Source organism: Mesoplodon bidens (genome assembly GCF_964165515.1).
Source record: "Mesoplodon bidens genome assembly, contig: HAP1_SCAFFOLD_120, whole genome shotgun sequence".
Classification (NCBI taxonomy): domain Eukaryota; kingdom Metazoa; phylum Chordata; class Mammalia; order Artiodactyla; family Ziphiidae; genus Mesoplodon; species Mesoplodon bidens.
The window spans coordinates 1,101,640-1,112,020 of record NW_027671363.1 but is presented as its reverse complement, the minus strand read 5'-3'; the positions used below and the strand labels follow the sequence as shown (position 1 = coordinate 1,112,020).

Below are 10,381 nucleotides of genomic sequence, written 5' to 3'. Positions count from 1 at the left end.
GTGGTGCAGTGGTTAAGAATACGCCTGCCAATGCAGGGGACATGGGTTCAAGCCCTGGTCCGGGAAGATCCCACATGCCAGAGAGCAACTAAGCCGGATGTCACAAGTACTGAAGTCCAGGCACCTAGAGCCCGTGCTCTGCAACAAGAGAAGCCACCACAATGAGAAGCATGTGCACCTCAACTAGAGGAAGCCCGCGTGCAGCAACAAAGGCCAAACACAGCCAAAAATACATACATACATGCATTTATTTTTAAAAAGTGCATGTATTTAAAAAAAACCCAAAAAGTTCCTACTGTAGAGCACAGGGAACTATATTCTATATCCTGTGATAAACCGTAATGGAAAAGAATATGAAAAAGAATGTACATAAATGTGTAACTGGGTCACTTTCCTGTACAGCAGTAATTAACACAACACTGTAATTCAAGTGTATGTCAATAAAAAATAAAATTTAAAAAAATTGCTAGAAAAATAGTCACATAAGGGTAACTTCCCTGGTGGTCCAGTGGTTAAGACTTTGCCTTCCAATGGAGGGGGTGAGGGTTCAATCCCTGGTCGGGGAGCTAAGATCCCACATGCCTTGAGGCCAAAAAACCAAAATATAAAACAGAAGCAGTACTGTAACAAATGCAATAAACACTTTAAAAATGGTTGACATCAGAAAAAATCTTTAAAGAAAAAATTCACATAAATCAGAAACAAATGAAAGATAATAAAGTCCATACATTAAAAAAAAAAAAAGAGCATGGGTTCGGGTCACATTGCAACTTCCCACTTACTTATAGCTGTGTAATTCTGGGCAACTCACATAATGTCTCCTCAGACTGTTCATCTATAAAATGGGGATGGTAAGAGTTCCCTACCTCAGAGCGTTGCTGTAATCCATAAACACGGTTAAGTGCCTTGGTAAATGTTTGAGGCTCTCTGGTTATTATGAATTAAAATATGTCAATGGCTTCTGGCCGTGTGATTTATATAATAGTTTGATGTTTAACCAAATGGTAAAACTATTCCATTTATTATTCCCATCTCTTTTTAACCCTTAGCCTGCTTTGTTGTTTATGTTTTCTCCCACCACAGAGTGCTAGTTCCAGGAGAGTAAAGGCTTTATTTTGTTCACTGCTGAAAGCAACAGCACCCAGAAAAGTACTGTACATATGAAGCCCTCAGTAAACACTAGCTGAATGAATGGTGCAAAGTGTTACAAGGAAAAGTACACCCAAACTTTCATTATAATAAAAAAGTATAGATAAAAAAATCTTTCTCTAATGGCTTCCAGTCAAGTAACTGAAAACACCATATGCTATAATAAAAACATAAGTAATTTATGAAAATTTGAAGGCAAAAACATAATTTTAAAAGATTTAGACCTATGTTAGGCGTGATAGAGTATGGATGCTTTCTTGAAATTCACAATCAGATCCAAGAGTATCACTTTCAGACTGTTCTAGTACACTGAGTTTACTTTTAGTTGTCTTTGATGAAACAGTCATTATTCTACTCTCTTTCTTAACAAAAATGTGTTTTTTCGAAGACTCACTTTTAATTGGTTTATTAACCAAAGAATTATTTTGCCCAATTCCTTTGCTTTTCTGCTTTACAGGTGAGTCAGAGCAGGAATGCAGGTCCTTCCCAGGTTGTTTCTTAGCAGAGTAGTTTTTGGTCTATTCACCTGCTTTGCTCATTTTCTCTGAAGAAGACCTGCTATTTCTAGATAATTCTTCTTCTTTTTTTTGACTTCCAGTTCCAGAAATGACGTCTGCTGAAGGAGAACATGTTCTAGCAATGAAATTTGCAAAAGACTCCTGCCGCTGCTCTGTGACTGGGACCCCCAGGTTGTCTTTGGAAGTTTCTAAGGCCTTCTGAGTAGACGCTGGGACACGGAAGGAGTCGAGAGGCAAAGGAATCCTAGCATCACCTGTAATTTTCGGGAAGTGGAGGGGAAGACAAAAGACAAGACAAAAATTCAGTGATGAACAAAGCCAACCATTAAAAAGTAGAGTTCAAAACTTCAATGTTACTCTGTAATCTTATTATTAACACAGTCAATTGATTAATCAGAAGATTTCAGAGCCAGTTTTTTTTGTAATTATATCTTGCCAAGTGATTCTCAGCTTAACCTAGCTATATCCAAGGCTATGTCCGCTACGTTTTCAGACTTTGGTGATTGGGGTAGTTATTACCCATTTCCTTTCCCTCACTAAAAATAAAACCCTATTCTGTAGGATAATTAATGTCTTTTCTATCCTCCAGGCACATGTAAACCGTATATAGTTTGTGACCAGGCTGTGTTCTCAAGCTGTCAGTTCCCAAGACCACTCTGAGATTGGCTGATGGGGGCTCCAAGTGAGGCTGGAGGAAAAGCTGACAGGTTTTCCCCTCCCATTCCCATAACCAGGTGATTCACTCTAATATGTTACCTATTAGCTATGTCTGGACTACTTATTTTAAAAATTATATCAGTATGTGTACCTTCATTAGTGTTCCTTCATTGTAAGCTGACTGCATACAAATAGAAACCTAGATAAAATATGAACAGAACAGACATTTATACAATTTAAAATCTGGAATATTTTCTCTAATGTCTTCTTGCTTCATTAAGGATAGTTTGCTTTAACTCATAAATTTTCTCAAGAACTTCCAGTCTCCTTATTTACAAAAGTACAGTATCATGAAATGGGCACACATTTACTAATCTCAGATTTGGAAAGGACTCCAGAGTCTTCTAGCTCCCGAGCATGTGAATTATTAGAGACTGATCATTATTGTTTTCTCCCTGACTTGGTCATTTCCTTTTTGCTAATCACTCTTAGAATCATTAAGTGCTGTTCTGTCCATTTACTTGGCTATTTTGCATTTGTTATGGGGCACCCTGTTTTGATTCTGATTTTCCTTCTTCAAGTGCCTTCTTTTCTTCTTTAGGTGGACTACTAACAGGAGAATTCATGGGGGGACAACCTAGTAAATGAAAATCTGACTGATCTATACCAGCCATTGTGGCCAACTGCCCAAGCCTAGACGAGAGGAGGAAAGGAGAAAAGACAAAGGTTATTATAATCACAGAAGAGCAGTTTAGATTTCCCCAGACTTACAATCATGAAATACTTCTAAAATCTTTTTTTTTTTTTTTTTTTTTTTTTTTGCGGTACACGGGCCTTTCACTCCTGTGGCCTCTCCCATTGCGGAGCACAGGCTCCGGACGCGCAGGCTCAGCGGCCATGGCTCACGGGCCCAGCCGCTCCGCACCATGCGGGATCCTCCCAGACCTGGGCACGAACCCGTAGCCCCTGCATCGGCAGGCGGACTCTCAACCACCCCGCCACCAGGGAAGCCCTACTTCTAAAATCTTAAAAGCTAACATCCTACTCCAGACTACAAGCCTCTATCTCCCCCAAATCCTCAGCCCTTTCCAGATTCATCCTCTAGGAGACATCCCACTGTCTCACTAGAAGCTTCAATATGTTCCATGCACCCTGTCCACTGCCTGTCACACCTCCATTCCTACACTTCTTTACCACCTTTCCTCCAGTTTCCAAGAATGTGTTTGTTCCTTCCTTCCCAACACCAACACCAATTCATTCACTGACAAAACACCACTCCATCAACTATCAATCTCCACTTCCCTCTTTCAGCAAAATTGCTCCCGGTTGAGAACCACTGACCTTTATCTCCCCTGCAGATTAATAATCATTTTTATGTCTAAGGCAAAGATAACTTTAATTCAAACTTATCAAACAAGCAAAAGAAGTGAAAGATAGGAAAATTCTTATGCATTCCCGACTATTTTCAATGAAAACTGCCTTTAATTTAGTCTTTACAAAACAACTATACCTACTAATTACTCTGTCTACAGGTTACTCTTTTATACTGGGCTCCCCACTCTACCAAAGCAGGCTTCCCTATATGCATTTCTTAAAAAATTTAATTCCTCATTTTAAAATGTCAACTATATTACCTATAATTACACTAAATTTGGCTAAATATAGCCACGTAAGTGATGAAAATTGCTCCAGTTCCTCAGCAAACTACCATTAGAGTCGCAAAGAGAAGAATGCCATGAAGAGAAATGAACTAACCCAGCATCTTTAAGGAGAACCAGGAAAGCATGGAACTTCTGAAAAGAATTCTCAGTGCTGCCCCAAACACCTTCATCATCCAGGATCATGCTTGTCAATGAGTGGGCATGAAGGGCTTCAGACAAAGAGAAAGTTGTGTTTCTTAACTGGGCATTTTCATGTTCCAGCTATACAAGAAGACTGAAAACGTCTGACATGATTTTTTCTCATTGTCATCAAAAGTAGTCTTGCCTTGGGCTTCCCTGGTGGCGCAGTGGTTGCGAGTCCGCCTGCCGATGCAGGGGACACGGGTTCGTGCCCCACTCTGGGAAGATCCCACATGCTGCGTAGCGGCTGGGCCCGTGAGCCATGGCCGCTGAGCCTGTGTGTCTGGAGCCTGCGCTCCGCAACGGGAGAGGCCACAACAGTGAGATGCTAACATACCGCAAAAAACCCCCCAAAAAACAAAAAACAAACAAAAAGTAGTCTTGCCTAGTTTCAAGGTACAAAACTAAAACACTCAAAATGGAATTAATTTATAATTAATGTAACCCTCCGCCAGTAAAGACAGAGACCATATCACATAATAACCAAAACCCACAGGCACCCAACAAAGTTTCCTATATAACACTTAGGTGGTATATAAATAAACCAAAGTTACCGTTTTATTAATGATCTTTCACAAAAGATCACATTTCTAACTGGTTCAATTCATAATGGAGCCTTATTCCACATTAGAAAATGACCTGCTTTAAGTTTCCCTTAAATTAGAAAGTGAATTATAGAATCTGATTTGAACAAAACATATTTCAACTCTGCTGAATGTTAAGAATTAACTTTAGTGAATAAAATATCTAATGCTTACGTTTAAAAGTCCTAAATCATACCCAACCCAATTTATTAAATGTACGATCACCAATATTTTCTTTGGCTTCTTGAACATATTCACCCCCGTGCACTCTTCCCCTTCCGCTCAGCATCTACGCACTTAAAACCCCCTGTAAGCTCAACTCTCGTATTTCTCAGAAAGGCCGTTAATGTTCATGATGCCCCTTTTGCCTTACATGAGCAGGTGCTCAACATTTATTGAATGAGTGTCTGCCAATCCAATGGATGCACTTTCAAAAATTCCTCCCTACACTCACCCTGTGATAAATTATATTTAGATAGAACTTTTTAGATTATGCCCTGCTTTCATGCACATTACCTAATGTAATTCTCATAGTATATATTTTTATCTTTCATTGCATTCTTAGAAGTTTTCCAATATCTTAAATTTATTTAAATGATTCACTTTCCTAATTCATTGCCAGGAGAGTCTCATCATGTCTTTTATGTTACTGTATATACAATACATGCACAGAAAGTGCCTTCTTGCATCAAAGAATCATGAACAGGAAATAAGCTAATGTCATATAAAAGCACACACACACACACACATACACAAAACCAGATTTTCACATCTTTAAAAACATGCTTTCTGGAATATAGATCATATGATCACTAAATACCAGTAAACGCAAAAGTCCATATGATACCACCAATTTGCAACATATTACAGTTTTAAAGCTTACAAAATATGTGTATATGGCTTAAAATCAAATCAAAATAAAACCAAAACACTCTCAAAAGCAGATGAAACGTGTTTACCTCACTGACTCGTCTATCAGCCTTCAGTCTTATTACTCTTTCCTCCTTTAACTGCTTTAGGCACTCCTCCAGGGTTTCCTAAGCAAACAGAGTCAATATTATAACTAATTCATAGTATAATAACCAAAAGCCTTTCCAGCTATTGGTCTCATCAGGATTTATGGGCAGAGCCAGAAGTGAACTCAGATTTTAGTCTGCTACTGGTCATATCATACCATGCCAGTGAAATGAATGATCAAAATCTATCAAATTTGCAAAGATTTATTTAAATTCCACTCTTTCCAACATAAATTTGTGGCAGGCCACCATAAAAGGCATATGCATATAACATAGTAAGTCAGAAATAAGAAGTTACGACCAAGAAAGAAAAATTCTATTTTTATTTGTGGGTCTCTTTATAGCAGGAAGTCCTATTAACGAACCTGCTTAGCATACCTGAATTGCATAATTGCAGATTCAAAAGCATGTTTTAAAAAAGTAATCACTGGGGCTTTCCTGGTGGCACAGTGGTTCGGAATCTGCCTGCCAATGCAGGGGACACGGGTTCGAGCCCTGGTCTGGGAGGATCCCACATGCCACGGAGCAACTAAGCCCGTGTGCCACAACTACTGAGCCTGCGTGTCTGGAACCTGTGCTCCACAACAAGAGAGGCCGCGATAGTGAGAGGCCCGCGCACCGTGATGAAGAGTGGCCCCCGCTTGCTGCAACTAGAGAAAGCCCTAGTACAGAAACGAAGACCCAACACAGCCATAAATAAATAAATAAATAAAAATAAATTGCCCCCCCCAAAAAAACTTTAAAAAAATAATAAAATAAAAAATAATAAAAAAGTAATCACTTTTAAAGCAATTTACAGTCAAGCACTGTTCCTGGAGTTCCCTGGGTATTAAATAATCGAATCATCAAAACCCTAAGAGGGGGCTTCCCTACTGGCACAGTGGTTAAGAATCCGCTTGCCAGTGCAGGGGACACGGGTTCGAGCCCTAGTCCAGGAAGAACCCACATGCCTCAGAACAACTAAGCCTGTGCGTCACGACTACTGAGCCTACGCTCTAGAACCCACGTGCCACAACTACTGAGCCCGCGTGCCACAACTACTGAGCCCGCGTGCCACAACTACTGAAGCCTGAGCGCCTAGAGCCCGTGCTCTGCAAAAAGAGAAACCACCGCAATGAGAAGCCCGCACACCACTACGAAGTGTAGCCGCCGCTCGACGCAAGCAGAGAAAGCCCGTGAGCAATATCAAACACCCAGCGCAGCCAAAAATAGATAAATAAAATAAATTTATTAAAAAAATCGTACGAGGAAAGAACGATCACTAACTCCATGTTATTTTACAGATGAGGGAAACAGAGGCAGAGAAGTAGAGTAAGTAGAGCAGCACAGCCAAGGTCACACCACTAAGTAGCAGAGCCACACTGTGGACTCAGGAAGCTGGCTGCCATTCCTGCTCACGGAGGTGGTAGTCTTCCCTTCACCAAGGTCACTGAAATAAAATGAACACTGATAAACTATCTTAGGAGTTTTAGGAACTAAGACACTTCGGTCCTTGAAGTGGGGACACTGCTTGCAATAGGCAGAATTCTGACAGAGCCCCCAAGATGACCACTTACTGAAGTACACAAACCTTCCACTTATCCAATCAAACTCTAAATGTAGGTGCTGTAGTGAAGGGATTTTGCACATGGAATTAAGGTTCAAAATCAGTTGATCTTTTAAGATAGGGAGATTATTTTAGGTGGATGTGGCCTACTCAGGCACCCCATGAAAAGGACCTGAACTCTTCCTGAATTGAAGTACAAAAGGGACAAAAGGGAGACTCTCCATTGCTGGCTCTGAAGAAGTCCAATGCTGCGGCAGAGAAGGCAAGCGAGAGGCCTCTAGGAGCTGAAACTCTCCCCCGACTGACAGCCAGCAAGGAAATGGGGACCTCTGTCCTGCAACTCCAGAATCTGAATTATGCCAACAAGCCGGAAGAAGCCTGTAGGCATTCTTTCCCAGAGCCTCTGGACGCTAACACAGCCAGACTGACATCTTGATTTCAGCTCTGTGGCCCACACAAACTATGGTGAACATCCAATGTTTGGGGCTCAATATCTTACACTTAAATTTCACGTGCTTTAACACTCTCAGGAGGGAACCCACATGTTCCCGTGTATATCTGAGCAGGAAGCCCAGTCACGCTGTGCCTGGACTTCTGACCTACAGAACTCTGAGCTAGTCAAACAGGTATTGTTTTCAGTCAGTAAGAGTGTAGTAAAAGAATTAATATTCTACTCAACCTCCAGGTTCGTGAACAAAATAAATGATTGTCATTGTTTTAGGCCACTGTTTTGGGCTGGTTTCTTATGCAGTGATAAACAATCATAATACCTATACTTATGAAAACAGTAAGGTATATTTATACATGTTAACTGCTTTGAACAAAAAGAGTGAGGAACTCTATTACCTGCCATCATTGGGAGAGGAGCTGGTATCACTTTCTGGAGAGCTTTTGGTACCTAACAACAATCCTACATCAGGAGTTTACCCTAAGGAAATCAAAGATGTGGGCAAAGATTTATCTACCAACATGATGTCATAAGATTGGTTATAACCAAACCCTAGAAGAAAGCTAAGAGCCTCTGAATTGGGACTGGTTTAAATAAAAACAGCTCATCGTCTGAAGGAATGCGTTATGAAGCCACTAAGAATGACAAGAGGTCTCAACCAGAGTTCATGAATGGGCTTCAGGAGTGCTACATTCAAAATATATCTGTGCGTTTTTCCTGGGAGATGATGCATAAGCTTAATCAAATTCTCTGATGTAGAAGAGTAGTTAGTGACATGGCAAAATATTTCGGATACTTTTTTAAGACAAAAGAGCAGATTAGGTGTGTGTACATGCAGAGGTGGCTTTTATTTCCTTCAAGAAGTTGTTCATTGTTTTCAAACATTTGCTCAATGAACATATATTTTTATATTCAGAACATGTTTAAAAAATTGAGAGTCTAAGAACTTCAAATTCTTTAATGTTTCATTACCAAACCCAGTCAAGTTTTCAATGAGGAAAAAGGGAAAAAAATTGCAAAATTCCTCTACTTTTAATATAATGGTTTAATCAATCTTCTAAAACTGATTTCAAAGAAATTCTAAACAAATAAACAAAAAAACAAAAAACCCTCAGCACGGTCAGAGGAAGGTAGACTAAAATTCCTGACTGGTTCTAAATAGCACATCAAAGTGCAATTACATGCAACAGTTTCTCCCTCTAATGGAGGGAATTAGAACACAGTGTTCAATTTTTGTGAAAAAGTGTACCCTCCTCCTACAAAGTATTCAGAATTCATGTCCCTTACATGGAAATATGGAACCAAAAAAGTTAGAAAGTAAAATTGCTTGATATTCTATTACTTAAATAAGACTAATGATAAGGCTTTGGAATAATTTTCCTTCCTGCCATCTGCTCTCCATTCCACCCTTCTGTACACCGGCTAGGGTGATTTTTCTGGGACAAAGCTCCCATCATATTGGATATCAAATTTTATGTTCAACTTTTCTCCATTTAACATTGAAATCAATCATTTCTCCTATAATCAGGGGATTCATAACCTTGATTTTTTTGTGTGGGCTACAAAATATTCCACTGAGTGGGTTTACTGGTTAACCATTTTACACATTTAAATTCTTTCCAACTTTTCAATATTATCAGACAAAATAACCGTTTTTATGCATGAAGGCTTTTTTCCATATTGAGAATAACATTCTTACAATAAATCCATAAAAATGAGTTTGAGATCAAAGCAAATGAACATTTTTAAGGCTCTGAGGTACCTATCTCCAGACTTCTTTCCAAACGATTTCTGAGATTTTACACTGCCATCAGCGATGTATCACTTGGTATATAACCTCTACTATAACTGTTGGCTTACTTCCTCACTGAGAGTGCAAGTTATTTGAAGATAGGGGGTGTATTTTATTAAGGTTTATCCCCAGCACCTGTGCCTAGCACAACGTACACGGTCAATAAATAATTGCTTAATAAGGAGAATCCCTGCCACACACATACATATAAGATGTACGTGTGTGAAAGACAGACTGTGTGTTTTTCTCTAACTGGATAGATGAAAACTTGTCATCTTCTTTAATGTGCAATTTTTTTGCTTATAATTAGTCATTAAATTTCTCTTTTAGATTATATTGTAAATATTCAGATTCTCTGAGGCAAATGGGCCTGGCACTACCCATTAGCTACATAACCTTGGACAAGTTGTATAACTCTAGGCCTCAACTTCCTCATCTATAAAATGGAGATAAGCTCCCATATTACAGAGCTCTTGTGAGAATTACATGAGTTAAAACACATATAAAATTAGAAGAGTGCTTGGTACATAGAATATGTGCAATTAATGCTGAATGAATGAACATGCGAATGCAAACAGTAGTGAAGGACTTAAAATGAAACGGTCTCATCCCACTCCCACATCCAGCACTCAAGAATCGACCGATTCTTTACGCAGTTTTTAATTGTAAAATACGATATGTGTACTGAGAAGTGCACAGAACAAAACTGTCAATGTGACAAAGAAAAAGAGAATACTTACATAAGCACTACTAGAATCTGTCAGCATCGCAAAAACCCCCCATATCCTTTTCTCATCACAAGCTCCTTCCTTCTTCCCGGTTAAACACCA

General features: G+C 39.4%; 1 pseudogene across 1 annotated transcript in view; it reads right to left on the bottom strand.

Moving 5' to 3' along the window:
* Nucleotides 1-557: 557 nt before the first annotated feature.
* The window catches only part of LOC308611519 (centrosomal protein of 78 kDa-like), a 739,857-nt pseudogene continuing 730,033 nt past the window's right edge, over nt 558-10,381 (bottom strand). Inside the window, exons 11-14 of the transcript in view lie at nt 5,709-5,786; nt 4,080-4,246; nt 2,846-3,017; nt 558-1,937 (exon numbers count right to left, since the gene is read on the bottom strand). The product of the transcript in view is annotated as a centrosomal protein of 78 kDa-like (transcript). The remainder of the gene's footprint in view (nt 1,938-2,845; nt 3,018-4,079; nt 4,247-5,708; nt 5,787-10,381) is intronic.